Raw genomic sequence first — 11,421 nt, forward strand, 5'->3', positions numbered from 1 at the left:
ATTTTAGCCTTCAATCTACACTACTTCATGTATACAACCATCCTTTCTGAAATTTTTATTCTCCTCATTTTTTCACTAAGTATTTTAAGATGCTTCACTTTAAATTGATTGATTATCTGGAAGGGTGGAGACTTGGACCTAATCATTAGACCTCTAGCCCTGTGCACTTTCCATTCTATCACAGTTGCCTCAAGTCATTAAACACAGGGCTTAAAAAAAAAAATCACAAGTCTAGGCCATGCCACCCTGAACAAGCCCAATCCTGTCTGATCTCAGAAGCTAAGCAGGGTCGGGCCTGATTAGTACTTGGATGGGAGACCACCTAGGAAGACCGGGTGCTGTAGGTGCAAAAAATAAAAAAAATAAGGAATTGTAAGCTGACAAGGTCCTTGCCATCTGTGAGGTCAACCAAGGGTTTCCTCATCTAAAAAAAAAAAAAAAAAATTATGCCAATGGTAGATCAAGCAATGACTATAACTGTCTCTTCAAAATTATTAAATTTAGTTATCTATCATCACCCTTGTACTTGTGAAACAAGTTTAATCCACTTCTGACTACAAACCAATAACTATTAGTATTTATGTTTTGAACTATTAGTATTTATGTTTTGAACTTGCACAGACTTCTCTTCTGTGAGCTACTGATGACCTAACTTGGTTAGGAAAAACATATCTTCCACATGTTTTAAGCCAAAAGAATAACATTTACAAGGCAATAAACACATATATAAGTTGGTAGGTAGATAGGTAGGTAGGTAGGTAGGTAGGTAGGCAGATCTAGAGACAGAAAGAAACAGAATTTGACTTCCAAAATAAAAATGAATGCATCCATCAAAGCACTGAGACAAAGAAATTGCATGTTTTGAAATGTGATATCTAGTGCCAATTCAGAGCAATTAACTAATGACTAATAAACAGGTTAATCTTTCCACTAGCAATCACTTGCAAAATAGTCCTAGAGAAGCACATTTATTTTTAGAATAAACTTTTTCAGACTAAATAATAAACAAAAGCTAGACCAGTGCCTTCAACCCCCAACTGAGGCAATTTTGCCCCTTAGGAGGCATTTAGCATTGTCTGGAGACATTTTTGATTATCACCACTGTGTGAGAGGATGCCACAGGTATCTTGTAGGTAGAGACCAAAGATGCTGCTGAAAATCCTACATTTCACAGGGATGTCTCCTACAACAAAGAGTTCTGGCTCAAAAGGTCAATATGGATGAGGTTGAGACATTCTGCACTAAATAAAGCATTTGGAATATCAGAAACTTATAACGGGTGGGAGAGTAAACAGAAAACACTCAGGAACTGTGAGATGGCAAAGACAGTAAGAATGTGTGAGAGTGAAAACAGTTGGTGGAAACATGAAAAGGTTAGGGATACAATGAAACATTTGTGTCATCACAATCTGATGCCACTTTCCCAAGTAGCTCATGTCATGAAATACTACATTTGTTGGTCATAGTTTCCAAATTGCCTTCCTTAGCTCTTACTCTTTCTCCAAAATGAGCATTTCACTCCTCATTTCGCTCTTGTCACTCTTTTGATAATCGCAAGCTAACAGAGAATATATACCAGCTCAAAGCACTCTCTGTCATCAGAGCCCCGACCTTTGAAATGTTCTTCCACAATCTATGATGTCTGAAGAAGTAGAAATCTTCCAGGCTTCCACTCGCTCCTTTATATCCTCTTTCTGATAGAGCATTCCTGGTTCTCTTTCCTCTCTCATTCTTCACTAAGGTAATTATTTTCATTTTTCTCTGAATGCACATAAACACAGAGGAAAAACATTTGCACTCTATATACTTTGTGACTTACTCTTCTCAAACCAACCAACAACTACTCTTTTTTCTTGTGTTTATGTGTTTAAAATAAAGCAAGATGATTATTACAAGAGTGCCCATTATTCTATTTTTAAGACACTGGTTCTTCTATCCCATTGAAATCATCATCTATTTTCTATTACTCACAGATGGTTTCTCTAACACACTTTTTTCCTTCTGAGTAATTTGGCTTAGCTTGATTTAGTCATTTCACACTGTTATACAAGCAAGCCAGTTGGTTCTGTTTTCTTTGAACTATATGCTTTGACCCAATAAACACTTGCCAAGCTCTGTTTTAATAGCCTTCAAAGCCATAAAATGGGTTCTGAAGATCCGAGGTTACCTAAAAGAGTTCAAGTGTGTAATTCTTCAGGAAGTGCACAATTTCTTTGGTTTCAAGTTTAGAACAACAGCGATTTGTCATGTTTCATATTTCTAAACCAATAGGCTTAACTCATGTGGTTTGCGTCTGAGCTATATTGTAAAAAGGAAGTAAAATGTCAAGTTGTTTATTTCTGCATGATTTTCTTATCTCAAAATAACACTGAGTTTGCTTAATCAGATCTGCATTCAATAACATCAGTAGAATTCCTTTTCTGGTCACCACTTTCTTTCCAAAAATGACAAATTCTGGGAAAGGAAGAGTTAAACGTTTTGACAATTGTGTCAAAACAAAATAAAAGGCAAAAGTTAACTGGAACAGCAACTGTCTATTCATGTGAAATAAAGAATCTATTCTCCTGATCTCATCTCACATGCAACCTTCTTTTAAAAGCTGTTTCATTATAGATGAAAGGCAAAGATAGGAAGCTCCACAAAAGACACCTAGGGGAAAAAAAAATCCTCCTTCCTGATCATAAGCTTTTACTTAGTAACAAGAATAAACTCTGCTGATGTCAGCAAAGCAATATTGGACTCTGCATGCTCTCTCTGTTGTGAGATATCTGATCAAAGTTCTCCATATAAAAGTAAGTGGAAGAGTCAAAGGTTTTTGTTTTACCTTACAAGAATTTCAGCTTGATTTCAAAGCTAGAAGTCATACTCTTTAGCGTTTTGAAAATTGTGTGCGTATTTTTTTTAATTAGCTATTAGAAAGAAGCAGTGCAAATCACCAACGTTTATTAAATGTACAAAAAAGACTCATTGCTGATGCTATACTCCAGGCAGCTATACCTTTTTGTGTACATACGACAAAATAGCCTGTGCTCGATCAGCATGCAAATTGAATTTAGAGTGAAGTTAGTTTGCAGAAAACTTCTCATAAAAATATTTATTATTTATATAGCTTATATAAAGTGGTTTCCCTGATTTAAAACTTCTTGGACACATGTTTATAACATTTATTTGGCAATTAATCATCTACTCCCTTAGGACATCTTTGTAATTGCTACCTTGAACCTTTATCTAAATTTTCTGCTCTTTGCTATTTTTTTTTTAAGTTTTGAGTTTTTGTAACTTGACTCCTGAAGTAAGTTGTAACATTTTTTGTGCATTACTTACATATCTTTTGCAACCAATGACATATAAGCTCTATGAAGGAGGAAGCTGTGTTTTGTTCACTCTACTAGGGTACTTAGAAGAGTGTCTGACAGGCAGTAACACATGATATTCAATAGACGTTTGTTGAATAACTTTCAAATCCTCTCAGTGCACCTAAATTTGAGCCTAACCCATGGCAAAGTGCTTGTGATCAATAAGTCACTGCTGAGTCAACATGTTGATTTGACTAAAAAATACAGCATTATGCTTTACTTAGTTATTTATTTATTTTATGAAAAATTATTGGGGTGACAATGATCGACAAAATCCAGTATATTTCAAGTGATGAATTTTTAGAAAAAAAAATGAAAAAAGCATTATTATTTATTGAGCACTAATACATACAGGCAATGTTCTAAAACAAACCTACAGATTAGAGTTTATCCCCCAACTTTACAGGTGACGAAACTGATGCAGAACACAGTAGGTAAGTTGCCAGATTCAAGTGCAGAGCCTGGATTCCACAGCTCAGGTCAGTCTCAGGAGATGGTAGTCTCACACTTTCAATAATGCTGCATTAGTGAGCACTGTTATCTCTTTATCTGAGTTAAGCTTTTATTAAAATATTTAATACTCAATTATAGCATTTTCTATTGTCAAAATGTTTAAAAATCAAAATGAATTAGACTTCTGCCTTATCCCTATGATGTAAGTATTCTGCTTTTAATTTCTTGGATAATGAAACTAAAACAAAAAGAGAGCAAGCACTTTACTCAAAGGCAATAGAGCTAAATAATTTTGAAACTACTATGCCTTAACCATATTCACACAGTGGCTGAGGCATGTCTCAACAAAGATGAGAATTATTACAACTCCCATTGTCATTAGTTTGTAGTAAAGCCAGTGATACCAAGCTGGAGCCCAGTGAAATACCAACAATAATAAAAATAGCAACAATTATCATGTTTGAATGCTTGCAAGGTGGCAAGTAACACTGTATCTTTTTGCACACCTGATTTTATTTAATCTGTACTAAATATATGAGACTGACATTTTTTTCCGCATCATAAATAAAGATCTGACTTAGAAAAGTTAAGCTCACATAACTAGTTTTTGATAGAGATGTGATGCAAACTCACATTGGTCTAAATTTCACATAGGCGTGCTTACCTACCACACTACACCTACTCCCTGAGGAGCTCAATTTGCTGTACAAATCATAAGCCATGAGACAGCTGCTCAGATGTAGAAGTGAGCAAGCATGGACCAACCAGTCACTATTAATCACAGTATTTGTTAAGCAATATGAGAGCATATTATCCTATAAGAAAGGATGCCAGTTGAACAAATAGAAGTGTAGTTCCAGGCCATAAGAATAAAAAAAAAAAAAAATGAAGAGAAAGAAGGGGCATCTGTGACCTGGAATAATCAGACACAACATCACAGGCAAAGTGGCCTTTGGGTGCACTCAGGCTCTGAGGTTATTGAGTATCTATCATGTTCCAGGCAGTATTCCAATCAGTGATAAAACAGCAAATAAATTAGAGTGAGAATTTAAAAGAGGGGTAGGATTTGGATACAGTCAGTGGAGAGGGGAGAGAATCCTGGAGGTAGAGAAAAGGAGACATGTAATTGAGTTTAGAATGACATGCTATATTCTAGGATTAGGAAGAGTCGGGCTGCACTGCAAAGCTCATATTCGGAAGAAGTAAGAAATCAGATTGGATGGACAAGACATGGTTAGATTACCATCTTGAAAATCAAGCAGAGGGATTTGATAAGATTGGCAACTGATGGCTCTTTAAATGAGTTTTTTAGGAAGATTTTTCTGGTGACATTAAAAGGCAGCGACACCAGGAACAGAGCCTAGTTAGTTATGAAGTGTATTCTAATGTGAGGTGATGATTTGGGGACAGTGGGAACTGAAAGGAAGAGATAGATGCCAGAGATGTTAAATAGAAAAAAAATAAGATGTCAAATTGTGTTTACCACCAAAGAGAAAAATCTACCTAGGTACCTGAAATAATGAATCAGCCTAAGTGTCTAATTTATTCCAGAAACAAGGACAGGATCGGCAATGTTTCTCAGCTAACAGGCTGACCTGGAAGCATGCTGGAGAGCAGAGTAAGAAGCCCATGTTGGAGAAGAACACCGGCCTTGTCACAACGGCGGTCTAACTAACTGAGACAGGAACAACAGGAATATAGAAAACTGGCTATTTCCACAACTGAAAAAGGAATATGTCTCCTGATTTTTAATACATTTATACAAAGACCCATACAAAGGTGAAAAATTAAATCACATTTAGTTAAAGGATTGATAATTACCTGTTGTTATTATTATTATTATTGTGTATTTTAATTTGATTTGTTCTAGAAATTACATGATATATGGAAAATGTATCTTTAGTATTTTACAAAACTTTAGATAAATCTTTTGATTTGTTTTATAATTTCACAAAAATACGCTACTCCTTCAAAAATATTGGCCCATATCACATATTTATATGTAATCACATGACTGCAAAGAGGCAATCCAAAAGACTGATGAGGCAGTTTTTGAAAGAAAATATAAAAGCTTCATGCAATTGGTCTTGGCAATGATTTCTTGGATATGATACCAAAAACAGACAATGAAAGCAAATATAGATAAGTGAGACTATATTAAATTAAAACTCTTTGTACAACAGAGAAAACAATCATCAGAATAAATAGAAGAAAATATTTGCAAATCATATATCTGAAAAGAAGTTAATATCTGAAATATATAAGGATCTCCTACAACTCAATCATATAAAAATAAATACCTGATTAAAAATGATCAAAGGACTTGAATAGACATTTCTCCAAAGAAGATATACAAATAACCATCATGTATATGAAAAGATGCTCAAAATTAATAATCATCAGAGAAACACATATTAATATCACAATGAGATATCACTTAACATCTATTAGGATGGCCATTATTAAAAAAAAAAAAGCATCAGTGACGTCGTAGAGAAACTGGAACCTTTGCGCACTGTTTGTAGGAATTTAAAATGGTACATTCACAATGGAAAACAATAAGGAGGTTCCTCAAAAATTAAAAAAGTAGAACTACCACATGAATCAGCAATCCTACTTCTGGATTTTTATCCTAAAGTATCGAAATCAAGATATCAGACAGATATTTGCACTCGCATGTTTATTGCTGCATCGTTCACAATAGCCAAGATGTGGAAACAGTGTAAATGCTCATTGACAGGTTAATAGATAGATACAGAAAATCTATACATGTACAGTGGAATATTAGCCTTAGGAAAAAAAAAGAAGAAAATCCTGTAATATGTGACTATATGGATAAACTTGAAGACATTTGCTAAATGAAATAAGAACGATATTACATGATTCCACTCATCTGAGGTTTCTAAAAGAGTTAAACTCACAAAAGCAGAAAGTAGAGTGTTGGTTGCCAGGGGCTGGAGGGAAAGGGAAATAAGGAGTGTTGTTCAATGGGTATAAAGTATCATTTAAGCAAGATGAAAAGTTCCAGAGATCTGTCACACAACATTGGCCTACAGTTGATAATACTGTAGTGTATGCTCAAAAATTTGTTAAGAGGGTAGGTCTCATGTTATACGTTCTTACCATATACACACAAAAACAAAACCCACATTTCAGAGGATTTTATTTTATTTATTTTCCTCGAGCAGTATTTAGACATCAAAAGTATTTCTCATAAGCCAAAAGAACAAAAAAATTACTGGTCAGGTTTTCATCACCTTTTTTTCACTGGTATTCTATATTATTGAAGTATGTTACTGATGCTACATAAGTGTGCAATGCTCTCACTATATGAATCCTGTCAAGCTTAATACTTTGATGGGCAATATCTGGACCGGCCCACATTCATTGACTGGTTATCAGTAGTATCAATTTGCACTGTGAAGCTACACAGGCACGTGACTTAATAAAGTGTTATGGGTGGTAAGCAACAAAAATCTGCCACCGTATCCAATTTCTAAAACATATTTTGGATCATCACTCAAACAAATGTTCAGTATTTGATTTAAAGAAACAAATTTAAATTAAAATTAACATTATGTGTTTTATATAAAATAGTTATTTTCACATTTTACCAATATGCGACTGAAGACCATAATGACTGAGAAGTGCAATTGAGACAGAATTAATACTATATCTAGTATTTGAACATGAGTTTCATTGGTTATTAACGCCAATTTATTTAATTATTCCTCACAAAAAAATAAGAATGGAAATGATAGTCAACATTTTAAATTACTACTTGAATTTAAAAGAAAAATTATATTTAGTGCTTGGTTAAGTCTTTACAGACTAGTCTCTATAAACTGTTAAAGATCAGACGTTTTGTTAGAGATTATCACTTAGAAGACCATTTTTATTTTCTTAATCTTAAATAAATGAAAATGTTTGTATTACAGCTTAAAATGATAATCATTTATTTAGTTAGTAATGCATCATGACCACAAATTAAATGTATTTTCAAAAAATCATCAGCTTCTCGAAACATATAAAGGAAGTTGCATAAAAAATTAAAAGTCATAAAAAAATAGTGCACCCTAAAGCAGTAGAAAACCTAAATAGTAAGATCATATAATTGACGCCTGGGTAAATTTCACTGATGATTTAGATTATTGCCCTGTTTCATTTTTTAATTATTTAAGAAACATATTTAAGAATACTAAAACCATTAAATGCAACATCAATGTTCTAGATTTGTGACAAGAGTACTTTTCTGTCTACCTTAAGCAATAGTATCTAACACTGAGAATTTCAATAGATTTTAATGTCAAAGATAAACTTTTGCTTAAATATATTTACTATGATACTATTTATCTTCTATTATTGTATTGTATCTTTTGCTTATTACGTTCATATAGTTTATAGTATCATGTGGCATATGTTTTATACAATGATTTGCATAGATATATATAGTATTTTAATTCTAAATGCCTTATCTGAATTTCAGAAAAAAATGTCACTGTCTTCTCTGTTTTAGTGTTCACTATCAACTCATGCTAGCGAGAAATTCTACACTAAGAAAGTAAACCTACTGTGCAAAAGTTTAACAAATATTCTAAACTAGATAATGCAAACAGGCTGGGTTTTAACACTAGTCCACATCAATCTAAGGTAATTGTTTTAAATGCTGTAAATATTCATTTGATACCTTTACCACAGAATAAACAATTTCTTACCACTCTCATACACTTCTGAGGTTTCCAGAACACCATAAGGATTTATTTACTTCCTGTGAAACAACGGGGGTCCTTAATCCTGTCAACAGATTATGGAGCTGTTTTCTCTTTCAGAGGAAAGAAGAGCCCGAGGGTCACTGGCCTGTGTTGTTTGTGAAATGCTGCCATCTATGGGAGAGTGGTGGGCATTGCGCACAGCGCCCAGTTTAGCGAAACCACAAGGCTGGCCAACTGCTGCACAACACGGTTAATTCTGTAAATGAAGCAGCTCTTGGTCAATAAACAGGAATAACAATTACAGCACTGGCTACAAAATATATTTTAGAAACTCCAAGCTGGCACTGCTCGGTACCACAACTATTCTTTGTGGCAAAAATTAGTTCTATAATACTTACTTGGCAATTTCTCCATTTTTTCCCCCTAAACACATACACGCCCTACCTTTACACTTTCATTTGAAGTGTTGCAATGTTATTAGAACAATCTCTCACACACTTGCAAATGAATATATTAATTAGGTTAATTTTTAAAAAATTTTAAACTGCCCAGTCTGAAAACATAAAACCAAACATGTAACCTGCTCCTGACCTTCTTGTATGTAATTGAGATTTATGAAACAATGCAACATATTTCCACTTAAACACCAAAAAGAATATTAATATGAAAATTTCTTTCTCTGCTCATTAAAGACCATACATTAGTACCATAAAGCACATTTTACTGTTTGAAAGTTCCTTGTTCATTTATTGATAGCACTTGCCAAACACTGTCAACAATAATGTCATTTAATGCCCACTTTAATGCTAGGAGGCTGATACTGTCATTATTGTCCCTATTTCACAAAAGAGCAAATAGAAGTTTTAAAAGGTTGAGTCACCTTACTTAAGTTTTACAGATAAGTAAACAATAGATCTAGGATTTGAACACAATCCCTCTAATCTGTGCAGGTAATCACTGTCCTAGGCCTTCCTAGTCAAGCAACAATGACTTAAATCTTGTTCTTCATTTTTTGTTTTCATGTTACATCTATATTTCTTTGGACAAATCATTTAACTTCCTTTTGTCTCAGTTTTCTAATTTTTACAACAAAAAATTTAAGCATATATTTGTTTCTTTCCAACTCTGAATCACAGAATTTGTCTTCCTTGTTGAAGACAACAAAATTAAAGATTCACATAATTTCATTTGGATAGAACTCTGAAGGTTCTTTAATTCAACTATCTCATTTTACACAGGAAGAAGCTAAGCTACCAAAAAAATATCAAATAGCTGAAAAGCACTGTCCCTGGAAGAACTATTTCTTTTGCACCAATATCTGTAAGGGGCTCAATTTCAGTTTGCTCCGGGCCCTCTGTCTCTCACCTGGCCAGGTGAGTGAAGAAATAGAGAACAAAGAGGAAGCTTTGCATTCAATAGGCATAATAGTAATATGGTGGTAGTTACTCATCAGATATAGACTAGGAGGAAACCAGGAATTGCTAGACCAAAAAAGCATTCATAAGGATGGCTTAGAGTCCATGACACTAGACCACAGTGGGATACAAGCTTGCCAATGGAATAAACAAGCAGGCATCTTTCCAAACTACTGCCTTGATAGTGAGAAGAATATTAGTTTTTCACCATGATCTATACATTTTTGCATGTCCACAACATGACTTAGTGTAATAGCTTTGTCATTCCTAGAGCTTGGAAAATATTTTTCAAATGAATGAATTAGATACCATTTAATTTCTTCTAAGAGAGGAATGATACAAAGAACATTGCTTCAAACCTAATAAAGAGAAAAAGTTATATTATTTACAATATTATAAGTTTTCTCGAATTCACCAGGGAATGAATTCCTCAAGGAAAGCAAGTAAACCAAATTTCAAAGATGAATAAGTACACCTATTCAAATAAAGACAGGACATACAGTCATCTCCACTGAAACATGAGAGAAAGAGATGCCCACCATAGAAGTGGATGCAAAAGAAATAAGCAAAATTTTCAACGAATCCTTAAAAACCCAAAGTGGAACGATATGTTAGTCTGAAATAACAAAGGACCCTAGTCACAAAGAAAGTTTGTACTACTTGTAAGATTCCCCGCGCCTCCCCCACCCCCCGCCCACAGGCTTCTACCAAGTACTCAGGAGGAAGATGAAAATGGGCAGAAGGATAGAGAAATCTGCTTTTGGTGGCACAAATGAAGCAAGTGGTTAGCATCGGTAAGAATACAGACATAATCCCTGCTCACTTATCTGGACCTCTTTTGCAAAGAAAATGCCTTAAGTTTCTGGAGGAGAAGAAGAAAATCCAATCAGACTCTGGGGGAGTGGAAAGGAACTCTCAGGACACTGACAAAAGTCATTGCTATTAGGAAATGGTTGAACTTGTAGCCCTGGGGAGGAGAGACACAAAATGATCTTAGACCCAGAATTCTACATGATTCCAAGCAAAGGCCTGATTCTACTAAGAGAGGGGATAGAAACTCTCACTCAAAATTGTCAAGAACTATGAAGGTTCTGAGATTGTACCTACTTACAAGCTAACAAGGGAACTTGACCTAATTTTGTAAATGCCAGTGCAATGACATGAGGCTCCTAAGCCATAGATAAAGGACAATTCAATATTCACACCAATAGTGGTGGTCAGAATATCATTATTTTCTTTCACCAGGTCCCTGAGCCCCAATTCCCATAAGGTGGCATAATGAATGTTAGGTGATGCCTGCACATGCAATGCATTTCCTTATAAAAAAAAAGGAACACCAATTTAGGATATTTTAGTTTTTTATAGTGCATTGCAAGTAAACCTATCTGACTTTTGCTCCAGAAGGAGACCTTAATATAATGGACAGAAAACAAATCTCCCCTCTACTCCAGAGAAAAACACTATCTTTCTCTTTCAAGATTGTCC

At 34.4% G+C, this 11,421-nt stretch overlaps 1 pseudogene; it reads left to right on the forward strand.

Annotated features, from left to right (window-relative positions):
• Window positions 1–229: 229 nt before the first annotated feature.
• Window positions 230–347, forward strand: LOC112477684 (annotated as a pseudogene).
• The last annotated feature ends 11,074 nt before the right edge of the window (window positions 348–11,421 follow it).

Source organism: Pteropus alecto, unplaced genomic scaffold (assembly GCF_000325575.1).
Source record: "Pteropus alecto unplaced genomic scaffold, ASM32557v1 scaffold121, whole genome shotgun sequence".
NCBI classification, from domain to species: domain Eukaryota; kingdom Metazoa; phylum Chordata; class Mammalia; order Chiroptera; family Pteropodidae; genus Pteropus; species Pteropus alecto.